The sequence below is a fragment of the Zophobas morio genome, unplaced genomic scaffold (genome assembly GCF_036711695.1).
Source record: "Zophobas morio isolate AGI-343-1 ecotype UQ-CSIRO unplaced genomic scaffold, CSIRO_AGI_Zmor_V1 ptg000041l, whole genome shotgun sequence".
Classification (NCBI taxonomy): Eukaryota; Metazoa; Arthropoda; class Insecta; order Coleoptera; family Tenebrionidae; genus Zophobas; species Zophobas morio.
Genome location: NW_026972146.1, coordinates 4,246,820 through 4,266,857, shown reverse-complemented (window position 1 = coordinate 4,266,857; position 20,038 = coordinate 4,246,820).

Genomic DNA, 20,038 nt, shown 5'->3' with positions numbered 1-20,038 from the left:
AGACGCGAAATTGATAGCGGAATTTGGGAAAAAGCTCAAACATGATGGCACCACCTCGGGCGATTGTGTCCTTTAATAGGACTTTTATTAAAATCGCGTCCGATTAAAACACTCCTCTTTCGGGATAGAGCCGTCGAGGATAAAAACCGGGCCGACGCATTTATCACCAGCCGGATTCCTGGCAGAATTTAATTTGTAGTCGTGAATGCCGAGGCGAGACGCGTCACACACGTTACGAATTTGCTCATAATGCCTCGCAAAAACGGCTTTATTAAGTGTCAAGCCGCGGACTTAATTTTAAACGCATCAATCAAAGCCGGTCGGATTTTTCCACGCAGAAAAAGGTGCGAGGCCGCGGCTTCATTAATTATTATTGGCGTTTGGGTGAAAAAATGAGACGCAAGAGTTGTGGGTAATGGGGAAAACACATGCGATGGCGGAAGAACGGCGTAGTTTATGATGAGCGTGATGGCCGTATTTTAACGCAACTTTATTTCCACTCGAAAAGACCAACAACCATTTAACGGTTAATTTTTTTGCAACTAAATACGACGTTTGTACGCAGAGCGAGCACTTAATTGTGATAAATATTTTTTTTATCGATTTTTCTCTTGTCGGATTTACGGATATTGGGAAAGTTTTTGTTTTGAACATGAACTCACCCGAGGACAGGGGCGGATCTGGACACCGGAAATTACACAAGAGTACTGGTGCCCCAATTCAAATTTTATATACTTTTAAATGAGGCCAAGTTTCGGCCTTTGAGGCACTGCACAGGTCTCATCTATCCCTGATCACGGGACTCCGAGATTCTTTCAAACTACTTCAAAAACAAAAGAAAAGACGGTCCTCGAGATTCTGTCAAATTACTTCAAAAACCAGACACAACAGTCTCCGAGACTCTTTCAAACTACTTCAAAAACCAGATAAAAGTTCTCCTAGATTCTTTTAAATTAGTCCAAAAACAAGACCCAAATATTTGGTCCCTGAGATTCTTTCAAATTACTTCAAAAACACGAGATTTCTGAAATTCTTTCCAACTATTTCAAAAACAAAACAAAACAGATCCCCGAGAGTTCTTCAAATTACTTCAAAAACAAAACTCAATAGATCCCCGAGATTCTTTTAAACTACTTAAAAAAAAAGCAATACACAAGAAGTCACCGAGATTTTTTCAACTATTTGATAAACAAAACACCAGGAGTTCCCGAGACTCTTTCAAACTACTTCAAAAACAAAACACAAGAAGTCCCCGAAGATTCTTTGCAATTACTTCAAAACAAGAAAACGAATCCAAGATATTATTTCGAACTACTTCAAAAACCAAAGACAAGAGGACTTCGAGATTTTTTCAAACTATTTCAAAAACAAAACAAATGACGGTTCTCGAGATTCTGTCAAATTACTTCAAAACCAGACATAAACGGTCCCCGAGACTCTTTCGAACTACTTCAAAAACCAGATTAAAGTTCTCCGAGATTCTTTTAAATTAGTTCAAAAACAAGACACAACTAGTCCCTGAGATTCTTTCAAATTGATTCAAAACAATACATAAAAAAATCCCCAAGATTCTTTCAAATTACTTCAAAAACACGAGTTTCTTGAAATTCTTTCCAACTATTTCAAAAACAAAACAAAAAAGATCCCCGAGATTCTTTTAAACTACTTAAAAAAAAAAATACACAAGAAGTCACCCAGATTTTTTCAACTATTTGATAAACAAAATACCAGGAGTTCCCGAGATTCTTTCAAACTACTTCAAAAACAAAACACAAGAAGTCCCCGAAGATTCTTTCCAATTACTTCAAAACAAGAAAACGAATCCAAGATATAATTTCGAACTACTTCAAAAACCAGACACAAGAGGACTTCGAGATTCTTTCAAACTACTTCAAAAACAAAACAAAAGGTGGTCCTCGAGATTCTGTCAAATTACTTCAAAAACCAGACACAAACGGTTTCCGAGATTCTTTCAAACTACTTCAAAAACCAGACTAAAGTTCTCCGAGATTCTTTTAAATTAGTTCAAAAACAAGACAAAACTACTTAGTCCCTGATATTCTTTTAAATTACTTTAAAAACACGAGGTTCCTGAAATTCTTTCCAACTATATCAAAAACAAAACAAAACAGATCCTCGAAAGTCCTTCAAATTACTTCAAAAACGAAACTTAATAGATCCGCAAGATTCTTTTAAACTACTGTTTTATTTATTTTACTTATTTACGTATTCTAATTGTATATTGTATGTTTAATGTGTGTAGGTATGAGTTAGAATCGTTTTAGTATCAGGGTTAGCCTGCATTCTAACTTTTTGTACGCTGCTATAGTTGTGCAATAAACTTATTCTTAAAAAAAAAAAACACAAGAAGTCACCGAGATTTTTTCAACTATTCCATAAACAAAATACAAAGAGTTCCCGAGATTCTTTCAAACTACTTCAAAAACAAAACACAAGAAGTCCCCGAAGATTCTTTCTAATTACTTCAAAACAAGAAAACGAATCCAAGATATAATTTCAAACTACTTCAAAAACCAGACACAAGAGGACTCCGAGATTCTTTCAAACTACTTCAAAAACAAAACACAAGAAGTCCCCGAAGATTCTTTCTAATTACTTCAAAACAAGAAAACGAATCCAAGATATAATTTCAAACTACTTCAAAAACCAGACACAAGAGGACTCCGAGATTCTTTCAAACTACTTCAAAAACAAAACAAAAGACGATCTTCGAGATTCTGTCAAATTACTTCAAAAACCAGACACAAACGGTCTCCAAGATTCTTTCAAACTACTTCAAAAACCAGACTAAAGTTCTCCGAGATTCTTTTAAATTAGTTCAAAAACAAGACATAACTAGTCCCTGAGATTCTTTCAAATTGATTCAAAACAATACATAAAAAATCCCCAAGATTCTGTCAAATTACTTCAAAAACACGAGTTTTTTGAAATCCTTTCCAACTATTTCAAAAACAAAACAAAACAGATTCCCGAGAGTCCTTCAAATTACTTCAAAAACAAAACTTGATAGATCCCTGGGATTCTTTTAAACTACTTCAAAAAAAAAGAAACACACAAGAGGTCACTGAGATTTTTTCAACTATTTGATAAATAAAATACCAGGAGTTCCCGAGATTCTTTCAACCTACTTCAAAAACAAAACATAAGAAATCCTCGAAGATTCTTTTCAATTACTTCAAAACAAGAAAATCAATCCAAGATATTATTTCAAACTACTTCAAAAATCAAACACAAGAGGACAATAGTTTGAAAGAATGTTGGGAATCCCCTCTGAGACATGTTGCACTAATTTGAAAGAATCTCGGAGACCCCTCGTGTTTTGTTTTTGAAGTAGTTTGAAAGAATCTCGGGGACCACCTATGTCTGGTTTTTGAAGTAGTTTGAAAGATTCTTGAGGGCCCTTTTTGTTTTGTTTCTGAAGTAGTTTGAAAAAATCTTGGAAATTTCTTTCCTTGTTTTAGGAGTGATTTAAAACAAGTTCGGAAACTCCTTGTGCTCTGTTTTTGAGGTAGATTGAAAGAATGTCGAGAATCGCTTGTCTTGTTTTTGAAGTAATTTGAAAACATCTTGCAAACTTCTTGTATTTTCTTTATGATATAGTTTGAAAGAATCTCTGGGTTCGCTTGTTTCTGGTTTTCGAAGTAATTTGAAAGAAGCTCAGGGACCCCTTGTGTTTTGCTTTTGGAATTAGTCTAAAAGAATTTCGGAGACCCCCTGTGTCTAGTTTTTGAAGTAGTTTGAAAGAATCTCGAGGAGATCTTGGGTCGTGTTTTTGAAGTAGTTTGATCGAATGTCGAAAACCCCTTGTTTTTGAAGTCGATTGAAAGAATCTTGGGGATCCCTGGTTTTGTTTTTGAATTAATTTGAAAGAATATCGTGGATCCTTTTTATTGTTTTTGAAGTAATTTGAAAGAATCTAGGGGACTCCTTGTGTTTTGGTTTTGAAGTATGTAGTTTGAAAAGATATCCGGGACCACTTGTATTTTGCTTATGAAGTAGTTTGAAAGAATCTCGCTAACTTCTTGTGTCTAGTTTTTGAAGTAGTTTGGAAAAATCCTGGGGAATCCTTGTTTTTGAAGTAATTAGAAAGACTCTCTAGCGTCTGTTGTGTTTTGTTTTTGAAGTAGTCTGAAAGAATCTTGGGAACGCTCTCTGTGGGTCTTGTTTTTGAACTGATTTAAAAGAATCTCAGAAACTCCTTGGGTTTTATTTTTTAAGTAGTTTGATAGAATCTCAGAGACTCTGTGTCTGGTTTTTGAAGTACATATTTAATTTGAAAGAATCCTAGGATCCCTTGTCTTGTTTTTTAAGTAATTTGAAAGGCTCTCGGGTACCATTTCAGCCGTGTTTGTAAGATCTTAATATATTTTGTCTTTGAAGTAATTTGAAAGAATTTCAAAGATCCCTTTTTGACATGGTATGAAAGAATCACGAAGGCCACTTTTGTTTTTGAAGTAATTTGAAAGTATCTCATGGTCCTTATATTTTGTTTTTAAAATAACTTATGTTTTGTTTTTGTAGTAGTTTAAGAGAATCTCGGTTACCTATCTCAAGTCATTTCATATAGAGTATTTAGAAGTCATATTTTATTCTGTTTTATATTTCGAATTTATTTTAACTTTGTAAATGGCTACTATCGCAAAAAAGTATTATTATTCTTATTATTATTATTATTGTTATTGAAGTAATTTGAAAGAATGTCAAATTACTTGGGTTTTATTTTTGAAGAAATTTGAAAGAATCTCGGAAACCTTTTGTGTCTGATTTTTGAAACAGTTTGAAAGAATCTCGGGGACCTTTTGTGTCTGGTTTTTGAAGTAGTTTGATAGAATGTCGAAAACCCCTTGTGTTTTGTCTTTGAAGTTGATTGAAAGAATCTTGGGATCCCTTTTCTTGTTTTTGAAGTAATTTGAAAGAATCTTTGGGGACTGCTTATGTTTTGTTTGTGAAGTAGTTTGAAAGAATCTCGCTGACCCCTTGTGATTGGATTTTAGACAGAAGTTTGAATAAATCGTACGGATCCCTTGTCTTGTTTTTGAAGTAATTAGAAATACTCTCCGGGGTCTCTTGTGTTTTGTTTTTGAAGTAGTCTGAGAGAATTTCGGGGACCACTTTTGTTATTGGAGTAGTTTGAAAGAAACGTGGAATTCATTGTCTTGTTTTTCAAGTACCTAATTTGAAAAAAATTCAGTGACCTTGTATTTTGTTTTTAAAACAATTTGAAAGAATTTCGCGAATACCTTGTATTTTTTTTTAAGTAATTTGGGGATAATTAGTGTTTTATTTTTGAAGTAGTTTGAAAGAATCTCGGTTATCCCGTGCCTTGTTTTTGAAGTAGTTTGAAAGAATGTCTGAAACTACTTGGGTTTTATTTTTGAAGAAATTTGAAAAAATGTCGGAAATCCTTTGTGTCTGGTTTTTGAAGTATTTTGAAACAATCTCTGGGACTACTTAGGTTTTCTTTTAGAAGAAGTTTGAAAGAATCTCGGAGACTCTTTGTGCCTGATTTTTGAAGTAGTTTGAAAGATTCTTGAGGACCCTTTTTGTTTTGTTCCCGAAGTAGTTTGAAAAAATCTATTTTCTTGTTTTTGAAGTAATTAGAAATACTCTTTGATGGAGTCTGTTGTGTATTGTTTTTGAAGTAGTCTGAGAGAATCTCGGGGACCCCTTGTCTTGTTTTTGAAGTAGTTTGAAAGAAACTTGGAATTCATAGTCTTGTTTTTCAAGTAATTTGAAAAAATTTCAGTGTGCCTTATATTTTTTTTTAAGTAATTTGGGGACAACTAGTGTTTTATTTTTAAAGTAGTTTGAAAGAATCTCGGTTATCCCGTGCCTTGTTTTTGAAGTAGTTTGAAAGAATGTCTGAAACTACTTGGGTTTTATTTTTGAAGAAATTTGAAAGAATGTCGGAAATCCTTTGTGTCTGGTTTTTGAAGTATTTTGAAACAATCTCTGGGACCACTTAGGTTTTCTTTTAGAAGAAGTTTGAAAGAATCTCGAAGACTCTTTGTGTCTGATTTTTGAAGTAGTTTTGAAAGATTCTTGAGGCCCTTTTTGTTTTGTTCCTGAAGTAGTTTGAAAAAATCTCTTTTCTTGTTTTTGAAGTAATTTGAAAGAATCTTAGGGGACTTCTTGTGTTTTGTTTTTGAAGTAGTTTGAAAGGATCTCGGGGAAAACTTGTATTTTGTTTTTGCAGTCATTTGAAAGAATCTCGGTTATCCTATGCCTTGTTTTTGAAGTAATTTGAAAGAATCTCGAGAACTCCTTGTGTTAACGTAGTTTGAAAGAATATCGGGATTTCTTGTCTTTGTTCATTTAATCATCGTCCTCGAAAAGTTCTGCATTTTTCGTATAACTTTTTGTACATTTTTTAACGATCTCTAGCGCTTATATTTTAATACCATTGTTTTACAATTTTTCGGTTCGATTTCGAAAAAACTTTCTTCTTTTCAATTTTTATATACATAAGTTTTTTCAATTTTTAAGTTTCTCGATTTTTAGTTTTCCAGTGTTTCAATTTTTTAGTTTTTCTATTTTTCAAAAAAAAATCTAAAATTGAAGAAGCAAAAAATTCAAAAATCAAAAGCTTAAAGATGGAGAAACGTAAAAATCGAAAAATTGAACCTTAAATATGTATATTGGAAAATCGGATAACTAGAAATTGTAATATTTCGATTTTCCACTTTTTCCATTTTTGAATTTTTTCAGATATTTTAGTTTTTCGGTTTTTAATTTTCCGAGTTTTCAATTTTTGGATTTTTACATTTTGCAATTTTCGATTCGAGTTTCTAGAGTTTTCAATTTCTAATTTTCCAGTTTTTCGATTTTCCAGCTCGGATGCCGCAATTTCACGAGTTTCCAATTTTTCAAGTTTTTCAATTTGCAACTTTTCGTTAAAATTTTTTTTTTTGTTATTTTTTCAATTTTTTGGTTTTTAAATGTTTGGATTTTATAATTCATCTTTTTATAAATGTGAAATTTTTCAATTTTTGGATTTTCAATTTTTCGGTTTTCAATATTTCGTTTCTTCAATTTTTGGTTGGCAATTTACCAGTTTTCATTTTAAATAGGCAATAATATAATTATTGTAATTTTTAAAATATTTCACTTTCTCATTCTTGCGATTTTAGAATTTTTCGATTTTTAATTTTTCTATTTCTCAATTTTTAATTTTTTAATTTTTCGATTTTACAATTTTGACGATTGTACAATTTTTGGGTTTTCCAGTTTTTCGATTCGATTCGTTTTTTCTTCTTTTCAATTTCGATTCACTACTTTTTTCGATTTTTAAGTATCTCGATTTTTTCTTCAGATTTTCGATTTTCAATTTTTCGATTTTGCAATTTTTCGTTTTTGCAGTTTTTCGATTTTTCAAATTTTCGAGTAAAAAAATGGAAAAATTGCACAATTGTAAAATTGAAAATACGTAGAGAAAAACTTTAAAATATTTAAAAACTGAAGAAACAAAAAATTCAAAAATCCAAAGCTTAAAAATTGAGAAACTTAAAAATCGAAAAAGTGTATAATCGAAAAAATGATATATGTATTGTAAAATCGAAAAATTGAAAATCAATGATATTGGAAAATTCGATAAATGGAAATTGTAATATTTCGATTTTCCACTTTTTCAGTTTTGCAATTCGTTTTATTCAGTTTCTTGATTTTTGAATTTGAAATAAAAAAATCAGAAATTTCAAAAATTGAAAAATTAAAATATAGGGGAAAGTGAAACATCCCGAAATTGAAAAATCGAGAAATCGAAGCCGAAAAATCGAAGTGAAAAATTCGAAATTTTAAAAAAAGAAAACATTGAAAACTCAAAAACCTGAAAAGTCGAAAAATAAAAAAATTGAGATATCTAAAAACGAGAAATTCAAAAAATATATTAATCCATAAATTGAGAAATCGAAAAATTGAAAACTTATGAACGTCAAAAATTGTAAAATTGAAAAATCGGCAATCAAGTTTTTAAAATCGAAAAACTGAAAAATCGGAGAAGTAAAAATCGAGAAATCGAAAAGTTGAATACTCGAAAAATTGAAGAATCGAAATATCGAAAAACCTCAATACTGAAATATCGCAAAATTGAAAGATGAAAGAAAAGTTGAAGAATTGAAAAATTGAAAAATCCCAAAACTGAAGCCTCAAAAAACTGAAAAATAGAAGAAAAACTGGAGAATGGAAAAATTGAAAAATTCCAAAACAGAAACGTCAAAAAAACTGAGAAATCAAAAACCTGAAAAACCGAAAAATAAAAGTCATGAAAATCAAGAAATGCGAACATCAAAAAAATTGATTAAAAAATCAAAACATTTAAAAATCGGAAAACTCAAACATCAGAAAATTGAGAAATCGAAAAATTCAAAATCGAGCAGTTGAAAAATTGAAAACCTATGAACGTCAAGAATTGAAACATTGAAAAATCGAGAAACCAAGTTTTAAAAATCGAAAAATTGTAGAATCAAAAATCGAGAAAATGAAAAATCTAAAATTTTAAAAATTAAAAAATCAGTAAATCGAAACAAAAAAGAACCAAAAAAAGTAAAAAATATTAGAATTAAAAGTCAAAAAATTGAAAAATCGGAGATGTAAAAATCGAGAAATCGAAAAGTGGAAAACCCGAAAAAATTGAAGAATGGAAATTTTGAAAAATCTTGAAACTGAAACCTCGAAAATTTGAAAAAGAGAAGAAAAATTGAAGAATCGAAAAATTAAAAAATCCCGAAAACTGAAACATCAAAAAATTGAGAAATCAAAAAATTGAAAAATCGAGAAATCAAAGTTACAAACACAAAGTCGAAAAATCGAAAATTTAAAAAATCGAAAAATTGAGAAACCAAAAACCTGAAAAATCGAAAAATATGAAAGTCGAGAAATCAAGAAATGCGAACATCAAAAAATAGATTAAAAAATCAAAACATTTAAAAATCGGAAAACTGAAACAAGAAATTTGAGAAATCGAAAAATACAAAATTGAGCAAATAAAAAATTGAAAACTTATAACGTCAAAAATTGATAAACTTAAAACGAAAAATCGAAAAATAAAAAATTTCTAAAATTGGAAAATCAGTGAATCTCGATCTTTGAATGTTACAGTCGTTCGACTTTGAAATTTTGATGGTTGTACAATTTTTGGTTTTTCCAATTTTTTTATTCGATTCGATTTTTGTTCTATTGTTTTTGTTCTTCAATCTTTCATTGCATTATTTTTGTTCGACTTTTACGTTGCTCGATTTTTAGTTTTCCACTGTTTCAATTTTCCGTTTCTTAAGTTTTTCGATTTTCAATTCTTCAATTTTCTACTTTTTCGGTTTTCTTCAATTTGTCGATTTTTAAATTTTTTTCGATTTTTTAGTTTTTTCTGTTTTTCGATAAAAAAAATAGGAAAATTGCAAAATTGTAAAATTCAAAAATCAAAAGTGAAAAAAAGTTTAAAGAAAAACTAAAATCTCTAAAATTGAAATCAAGTACATGAAAAATTTAAGAAACAAAAAATTCAAAAATTGAAAGATTAAAAATCGAGAAACTTAAAAATTGAAAATGTGCAAAACCGAAAAAACGAAAATAGAAAATTCGAAAACCAAAGATGTCGGAAAATCGGATAACTGGAAATTGTAAATTTTGGATTTTCCACTTATTGGATTTTGCAATTTTATCGTTTTTTCAGTTTTTTCTGATTTTTGAGTTTTTCGATTTAATGTTTGCATTTTTCAATTTTTCGAATAAAAAAATGGAAAAATTGCGAAACTGTGGAATTGAAAAATCAAAAGACGAAAATACACGAGTATTTTATAAAATTCAAAAATTAGAAATCAAGAAGTTGAAAATTGAAAAATAGAAAAAGTGCAAAATCAAAAAAACTAAGTATGTATTCAAAAATCGAAGTATCGAAAATTAAATTAAGTTTATCGAATTTTAATTTTTGGATTTTTCAATTTTTCGATTTTTCAAGTTTTCGAATAAAAAAATGGAAAAATTGGAATACCAAAGTATATAAAGTGAAAATTTTATAAATTGAAAATTGAAAAATCGAAACAAAAATCGAAAAAGTGCAAAATAAAAAAAAAACTAATTATGTATGCTCTATTTATCATATAAATAAAAGTTTATTTGGAAGGTATCCATTTTGAGCTCATTAATTTAGTAACGTTATTAGTTTTTCAAAAGTCAATTAGTTAATTGGCAATCTTTGTTACGTGGTTGTCAACATATTATTGCTGTTGGCCACAAAAATAGTGCGTCAATTAGTTTAATGAAAATGCAGCAGAATAAAAATTTTGACATTTTTACTCTTTGTGCGTAAAATTTATGCTGATTGCGTTAAACATCGCAGTGTGAATTAATTAAAATTATATCGCCTGTTTAACTAAATAATTCCAGAAGCTCAAAATTCTCGAGATGAAAGCATTTTCCATAATGATGTTTAAGCTTTAAAAAAAACATAAAGGGATGTTTTACGTAAGACTGAAATAACAACACGTTCGAGCTGCAACACAATTAGAACAAAGTTTCACCTGCAACTCGAATACAGAACAATATCTTAATGCATTAAGAGCATACCAGACTTTATCAACAACATTTGTTCCAGGTGATGCTAATTCGTCTTAGCTTTCAGTTTTTCCACTTGTTCTAATTCCCGTCCAATTAAATGAAGCGTTCAGTTACACTCTGTATCTTTTGATATATTCCACTGATTATAATTAGAGACTCCTCTCCCCTTTGTGATGTAACTCAATTAGTGCCTTAAGAACAAAGGTGAAGCCTGCTTACGTCTAATTTTTTGAGACGTAACTCTAAATATAGGTTAGATAGTTTCTCACATTCGTAATTAATTCAACCAACAAGCACATAATTAAAGTACGCATTACACGCGTAAGTGTAAACAAGCTGCCTGAATGGACATTGGATAATCCCTAAGCGTCATTGACGACTTTTGCTGTCGCCTTTCTAATAGATATTTAATTGACGACTTTTTCAGTGGCGTGCGTAGACTCCTTAATGTAACACAATAATTATTAGATAATATATTATTAAAGTCCTGTCGCGTGCATGTCGTCTCCCACGCCTAGGAAATGAGTGACAGGCGAGTCAATAATTCTGGATTTCTCCACAAGTTGTTGCCGCTTCGATGGATATACGCACTAAAATGGGTCTGCCTTCACCCCGGGCTTATCGCATACATGATTCATGAAGAGACTCCATTTGAATTGCTCCGATATAACAGAAAAAACAAGGATTTGCCGCGGGCGCAGCTCCATCTGCGACGGCCCCCGGCTTTGCGCCAAAAATGCACATTACAGACACTGCTTTTTCTACTAGCGGAGCGTTCGTGAACTAGGAGCCCCACCACATTAATTGCGTCGCTGGAAAACTCACGGCGCACGGGTTTCTTGATAAAAATTTTAATTAAAATTTTACAATTTCCCCCACTAGGTTTTAATTGGCTTCGTTTTACGTCTCTTTGTGCAAACTTAAATGAAAATTTCGGTTGATTAAATTAAAAAATCCGATTCCAGCCGACGGGAGTAATGAAAGATATAATTGGACGTCCATTTAATAATATCCTGGAGATACCTTTAAAAGATATTTAGCACGGAGTTTCCTGACCTAAGTTAAATAACGAGGGTGCGTATTTATTTTCCGCATGAATTTCGCGGCTCTTTTACAAAGCGGCAAATTACGTTCCAGTGGCGTAACCCAAAACCAAAGGAATTAAAAAGGCTTCACCTAAATTAAACTGCATATTTCACGTTTTTACATCAGCGGGATATTTCATTAGTTTTCGCGTGTTGCCGGAACGATCATTTTAATTAATTGCACTGAGTTGGAGGAAGTTTCCAGGCGAATTCTCGTATTATATCAAGCAACTTTCGAGATTGTCAGTCATCACACTGTTTTATTACTATTACTATTACAGATAACTAACGAATTAATTGGGTTATGTTAAGATTTGATGAATTTTCGGAGGACACGAGCCGCCCCTGCTTCTAGGCAACTTTCAATCCCCTCGCAATATCTCCACTTGAAAAACGAGATCCGAAAAACATGAACATTCTACATGAAACAAGATTAATAAAGTACAGCATAACCTCGATAATCCGAATTAATTGGGGAAAGGTGCGTTCGGAATAGCGATTTGTTCGGATCAGCGAACTTCCCAAAAAGCTGAAAGGGAATTGAATAACAACTTCCAAATTTCGAAAAGATACATTCGAAAAAAATATTACTTCGTAACCATAACCATGCTATATTTTTGGAAACGTCGGGATCTGTATCTCTGAACTCAATCAGAATTTTTAGATGACTTTGTTAAAAATGAAATTTCCCATTATGTATTCGTATTACCACCCTTATGCAAATTTCGACCCATTCTCCACGATTTTCGAAATTTAACTAAATACTTCCATGTAGATTTTGGGTCGCAGAAGTCACTTCTGCCTTTATTTTTGCGATAACTTAAACCGTTTTTCCACAATCGTCAATTGAAATATCGCAATTTTTAAAAATAAAAAAAAATTGAATTTCACACCGAATTTTCCGAAAATATTGCTCCGTTACCATAAACATGCTATATTTTTGGAATCAGCACGTCGGGATATATCTCTGAATTTTTTCAGAATTTTTAGACAACTTTTTCGAAAATGAAATTTTACACAATGGTAGTACTTGCCAAATAACCTACCCTCTAAGAAAATAAAAGGCGGGTGGGCTAGGATAGTATTTGCCAAAATAAGACTCATTTTGACAAATGACCCACTCTTCTAAGAAAAGGTACTAGCCCCACCCACCCACCCCTTGATTTCTTAGAAGAGTAGGTCATCTGCAAAAATCAATCTTATCTTGGGAAGCATGAGGCTGATTTTTGCAAATGACATATTTTCTAGGAAAATATGGGTGGGTGGGCGGGGCTAGTACTTGTCAAGATGAGACTGATTTTGGCAGATGACCCACTCTTCTAAGAAAGTAAAGGGTGGGTGGGCGGGGCTAGTACTTGTCAAGATGAGACTGATTTTGGCAGATGACTTATTCTTCTAAGAAAATAAAGGGCGGGTGGGCGGTGTCAGCACTTGCTAAAAATAAAAAAAATAAAAATTAAAAAATGACAAATTAAAAAATCGGATAAATGAGAAATCGGAAAATTGAAAAAAAAAAACAAATAATATATCGAATTCGAAATTCCAGTTTTAACTTTTTTTAGTTTTAGATTTTTCAACTTTTGAATATTTCATTTGATAATTTGACAATTTTGCAGTTTTTAATTCCAATCTTTTGATTTTTCAAGTTTGAACTCCACAATTTTTGAATCTTTTGATTATTAATTTTCCAAGTTCTCAAGTTAAAATTTTTCCTTTTCACGATTTGTCATTTTTCGATTTTTTAACTAAAAGAACAATTTTATTCGAACCGAAATCTTGAAAAATTTAAAATTAGGAACAAAATTTCCAGATATTTTAAAGTTTCGGTAAACATGGCAAATCGCTGATGAAAATTGCTTTTTACTTCCTTCCAAAAACTCGGTGACAAAAAATCAAAAAACGAAAATTAAAAAAATAAACATCTATTTTCTCGATATTTTTACAAATCAAATACTTGAGAATTCGGAAAATGCCAAAATTGTAAAATTAAAAAATCGAAAGTTTTTTTCAGTTGTCCAGAGAAATCAAAAATCGAAAGACAAATCAAAAAATTGAAAATTTAAAAAGCGAGAAATTGAGGAATTCGAAAGTTGGAAAATCGAAAAACTGAAGAATCTAGTAGTACGCACTACGATAAGACTGATTTTGGCAAATGATCTACTCTCTTAAGAAAACAAAGGGCGAGTGGGTGGAGCTAGTATTTGCCAAAATCAGACTCATTTTGACCAATGACCTACTCTTCTAAGAAAATAAAGAATATGTCATCTGTCAAAATCAGTCTTATCGTCGCAAGTGTGAGACTGATTTTTGCAAATCACATATCCTCTAAGAAAACAAGGGTGGGTGGGAGAGGCTTGTATATTTATTTTTGTATATTTATACAAGTACTAGCAAATTTCGAGCCATTTTCGACGATTTTCGAAATTTAACTACATAAATACTTCCATGTAGATTTTGGGTCGCAGAAGTCACTTCTGGCTTCATTTTTGCCATAACTGAAACCGTTTTTCCAGAATCGTCAATTGAAATATCGCAATTTTTAAAAATTAAAAAAAAATTGAATTTCACACCGAATTTTCCGAAAATATTGCTCTGTTACCATAAACATTCTATATTTTTGGAATCAGCACGTCGGGATATATCTCTGAATTTTTTCAGAATTTTTAGACAACTTTTTCGAAAATGAAATTTTACACAATGGTAGTACTTTCCAAATAACCTACTCTCTAAGAAACTAAAAGGCGGGTGGGCCAGGCTAGTATTTGCCAAAATAAGACTCATTTTGACAAATGACCTACTCTTCTAAGAAAAGTACTAGCCCCACCCACCCACCCCTTGTTTTCTTAGAAGAGTAGGTCATCTGCCAAAATCAATCTTATCTTGGCAAACATGAGCCTGATTTTTCTAAATGACATATTCTCTAGGAATATAAGGGTGGGTGGGCGGTGCTAGTACTTGTCAAGATGAGACTGATTTTGGCAGATGACTTATTCTTCTAAGAAAATAAAGCATATGGGGGTGGGGTCAACACATGGTAAAAACAAAAAATTTAAAAATCAAAAAATGACAAATTGAAAAATCGGATAAATGAGAAATCGGAAAATTGTACAACTGTATAATCGGAAAATCAAAAACTGAAATATCGCAAAACTGAAAAAAAAACAAATCTTATATATCGAATTCGAAATTCCAGTTTTAACTTTTTTTTAGTTTTTAGATTTTTCAACTTTTGAATATTTCATTTGATAATTTGTTTGACAATTTTACAGTTTTTAATTCCAATTTTTTTATTTTTCAAGGTTTAACTTCACAATTTTTGAATCTTTTGATTTTTAATTTTTCAAGTTCTCAAGTTAAAATTTTTTCTTTTCACGATTTGTCATTTTTCGATTTTTTAACTAAAAGAACAAATTTATTCGAACCGAAATCTTGAAAAATTGAAAATTAGGAACAAAATTTTCAGATATTTTGAAGTTTCGGTAAACATGGCAAATCGCTGATGAAAATTGCTTTTTACTTCCTTCCAAAAACTCGGTGACAAAAAATCAAAAAACGAAAATTAAATCATTTTTGCGATAACTTAAACCGTTTTTCTAGAATCGTCAATTGAAATATCGCAATTTTTAAAAATTAAAAAAAAAAAAATTGAATTTCACAGCGAATTTTCCGAAAATATTGCTCCGTTACCATAAACATGATATATTTTTGGAATCAGCACGTTGGGATATATCTCTGAATTTTTTCAGAATTTTTAGACAACTTTTTCAAAAATGAAAGTTTACACAATGGTAGTACTTGCCAAATAACCTACCCTCTAAGAAAATAAAAGACGGGTGGACCAGGCTAGTATTTGCCAAAATAAGCCTCATTTTGACAAATGAACTACTCTTATAAGAAAAGGTACTAGCCCCACCCACCCACCCCTCGTTTTCTTAGAAGAGTAGGTCATCTGCAAAAATCAATCTTATCTTGGCTAGTATGAGGCTGATTTTTGCAAATGACATATTCTCTAGGAAAATAAGGGTGGGTGGGCGGGGCTAGTACTTGTCAAGATAAGACTGATTTTGGCAGATGATCCACTCTTCTAAGAAAGTAAAGGGTGGGTGGGCGGGGCTAGTACTTGTCAAGATGAAACTGATTTTGGCAGATGATTTATTCTTCTAAGGAAATAAAAATAGAAAAATTTAAAAATCAAAAAATGACAAATTGAAAAATCGGATAAATTAGAAATCGGAAAATTGTACAACTGTATATTCGGAAAATCAAAAACTGAAATATCGAAAAATTGAAAAAAAACAAATCTTATATATCGAAATCGCGAATTCTAGTTTTAACTTTTTTTAGTTTTTAGATTTTTCAACTTTTGAATATTTCATTTGATAATTTGTTTGACAATTTTGCAGTTTTTAATTCCAATCTTCTGATTTTTCAAGTTTTAACTTGACAATTTTTGAATCTTTTGATTTTTAATTTTTCAAGTTCTCAAGTTAAAATTTTTCCTTTTCACGATTTGTCATTTTTCGATTTTTTAACTAAAAGAACAAATTTATTCGAACCGAAATCTTGAAAAATTGAAAATTAGGAACAAAATTTCCAGATGTTTTAAAGTTTCGGTAAACATGGCAAATCGCTAATGAAAATTGCTTTTTACTTCCTTCCAAAAACTTGCTGACAAAAAATCAAAAATCGAAAATTAAAAAAATAAACGTCTATTTTCTCGATATTTTTACAAATCAAATAATTGAGAATTCGGAAAATGCCAAAATTGGAAAAATTAAAAAATCGAAAGTTTTTTTCAGTTGTCCAGAGAAATCAAAAATCGAAAGACAGATAAAAAAATTGAAAATGTGAAAAGCGAGAAATTGAGGAATTCGAAAGTTGAAAAATCGAAAAACTGAAGAATCTAGTAGTACGCACTACGATAAGACTGATTTTGGTAAATGATCTATTCTCTTAAGAAAACAAAGGGCGGATGGGCGGGGCTAGTATTTGTTAAAATAAGACTGATTTTGGCAAATGACCCACTCTTCAAAGAAAATAAAGGGCGGGTGGGAGGGGCTTGTATATTTATTTATTTGACAAGTACTAGCAAATTTCGACCCATTTTCGACGATTTTCGAAATTTAACTAAATACTTCCATGTAGATTTTGGGTCGCAGAAGTCACTTCTGGCTTAATTTTTGCGATGACTTAAACCGTTTTTCCCGAATCGTCAACTGAAATGTCGCAATTTTTAAAAATTTAAAAAAAAAATTGAATTTCACACCGAATTTTCCGAAAATATTGCTCCGTTACCATAAACATGCTATATTTTTGGAATCGGCACGTCGGGATATATCTCTGAATTTTTTCAGAATTTTTAGACAACTTTTTCAAAAATGAAATTTTACACAATGGTAGTACTTGCCAAATAACCTACCCTCTAAGAAAATAAAAGGCAGGTGGGCCAGGCTAGTATTTGCCAAAATAAGACTCATTTTGACAAATGACCTACTTTTCTAAAAAAAGGTACTAGCCCCACCCACCCACCCCTTGTTTTCTTGGAAGAGTAGGTCATCTGCCAAAATCAATCTTATCTTGGAAAGCATGAGACTGATTTTTGCAAATGACATATTCTCTAGGAAAATAAGGGTGGGTGGGCGGGGCTAGTACTTGTCAAGATAAGACTGATTTTGGCAGCTAACCCATTCTTCTAATAAAATGAAGGGTGGGTGGGCGGGGCTAGTACTTGTCAAGAAGAGACTGATTTTGGCAGATGACTTATTCTTCTAAGAAAATAAAGCATGGGTGGGTGGGGTCAGCACTTGCTAAAAATAAAAAAAAATTAAAATTAAAAAATGACAAATTGAAAAATCGGATAAATGAGAAATCGGAAAATTGTACAACTGTGTAATCGGAAAATCAAAAACTGAAATATCGAAAAATTGAAAAAAAAAACAAATCTTATATATCGAATTCGAAATTCCAGTTTTAACTTTTTTTAGTTTTTATATTTTTCAACTTTTGAATATTTTATTTGATAATTTGTTTTTAATTCCAATCTTTTGATTTTTCAAGTTGTAACTTGACAATTTTTGAATCTTTTGATTTTTAATTTTTCAAGTTCTCAAGTTAAAATTTTTCCTTTTCACGATTTGTGATTTTTCGATTTTTTAACTAAAAGCACAAATTTATTCGAACCGAAATCTTGAAAAATTGAAAATTAGGAACAAAATTTCCAGATGTTTTATAGTTTAGGTAAACATGGCAAATCGCTGATGAAAATTGCTTTTTACTTCCTCCCAAAAACTTGGTGACAAAAAATCAAAAATCGAAAATTAAAAAATAAACGTCTATTTTCTCGATATTTTTACAAATCAAATAATTGAGAATTCGGAAAATGCCAAAATTGTAAAATTAAAAAATCGAAAGTTTTTTTCAGTTGTCCAGAGAAATCGAAAGACAAATCAAAAAATTGAAAATTTAAAAAGCGAGAAATTGAAGAATTCGAAAGTTGAAAAAACGAAAAACTGAAGAATCTAGTAGTACGCACTACGATAAGACTGATTTTGGCAAATGATCTACTCTCTTAAGAAAACAAAGGGCGGGTGGGTGGAGCTAGTATTTGCCAAAATCAGACTCATTTTGGCCAAAGACCTACTCTTCTAAGAACATAAAGAATATGTCATCTGCCAAAATCAGTCTTATCTTAGCAAGTATGGGATTGATTTTTGCAAATGACATATCCTCTAAGAAAACAAGGGTGGGTGGGCGGGGCTAGTATTTGATCAAATAAGACTGATTTTGGCAAATGACCCACTCTTCAAAGAAAATAAAGGGTGGGTGGAAGGGGCTTGTATACTTATTTATTTAACAAGTACTAGCAAATTTCGACCCATTTTCGACGATTTTCGAAACTTAACTAAATACTTCCATGTAGATTTTGGGCCGCAGAAGTCACTTCTGGCTTCATTTCTTCGATAACTTAAACCGTTATTCCAGAATCGTCAATTGAAATATCGCAATTTTTAAAAATAAAAAAAAAATTTACTTTCACACCGAATTTTCCGAAAATATTGCTCCGTTACCATAAACATGCCATATTTTTGGAATCAGCACGACGGGATATATCTCTGAATTGTTTCAGAATTTTTAGACAACTTTTTCGAAAATGAAATTTTACACAATGGTAGTACTTACCAAATAACCTACCCTCTAAGAAAATAAAAGGCAGGTGGGCCAGGCTAGTATTTGCCAAAATAAGACTCATTTTGACAAATGACCTACTCTTCTAAGAAAAGGTACTAGCCCCACCCACCCACCCTTGTTTTCTTAGAAGAATAGGTCGTCTGCCAAAATCAATCTTATCTTAGCAAGCATGAGGCTGATTTTTGCAAATGACATATTCTCTAGGAAAATAAGGGTGGGTGGGCGGGGCTAGTACTTGTCAAGATAAGACTTATTTTGGCAGATGACCCACTCTTCTAAGAAAGTAAAGGGTGGGTGGGTGGGGCTAGTACTTGTCAAGATGAGACTGATTTTGGCAGATGACTTATTCTTCTAAGAAAATAAAGCATGGGTGGGTGGGTCAGCACTTGCTAAAAACAAAAAAATTTAAAAATCCAAAAATGACAAATTGAAAAATCGGATAAATGAGAAATCGGAAAATTGTACAACTGTATAATCGGAAAATCAAAAACTGAAATATCGAAAAATTGAAAAAAAAAACAAAGCTTATATATCGAATTCGAAATTCCAGTTTTAACTTTTTTTAGTTTTTATATTTTTCAACTTTTGAATATTTCATTTGATAATTTGTTTGACAATTTTGCAGTTTTTAATTCCAATCTTTTGATTTTTCAAGTTTTAATTTGACAATTTTTGAATCCTTTGATTTTTTAATTTTTCAAGTTCTCAAGTTAAAATTTTTTTTTTCACGATTTGTCATTTTTCGATTTTTTAACTAAAAGAACAAATTTATTCGAACCGAAATCTTGAAAAATTGAAAATTAGGAACAAAATTTCCAGATGTTTTAAAGTTTGGGTAAACATGGCAAATCGCTGATGAAAATTGCTTTTTACTTCCTTCCAAAAACTCGCTGACAAAAAACCAAAAATCGAAAATTAAAAAAATAAACGTCTATTTTCTCGATATTTTTACAAATCAAATAATTGAGAATTCGGAAAATGCCAAAATTGTAAAATTAAAAAATCGAAAGTTTTTTTCAGTTGTCCAGAGAAATCAAAAATCGAAAGACAGATCAAAAAATTGAAAATGTAAAAAGCGAGAAATTGAAGAATTCGAAAGTTGAAAAATCGAAAAACTGAAGAATCTAGTAGTACGCACTACGATAAGACTGATTTTGGCAAATGATCTACTCTCTTAAGAAAACAAAGGGCGG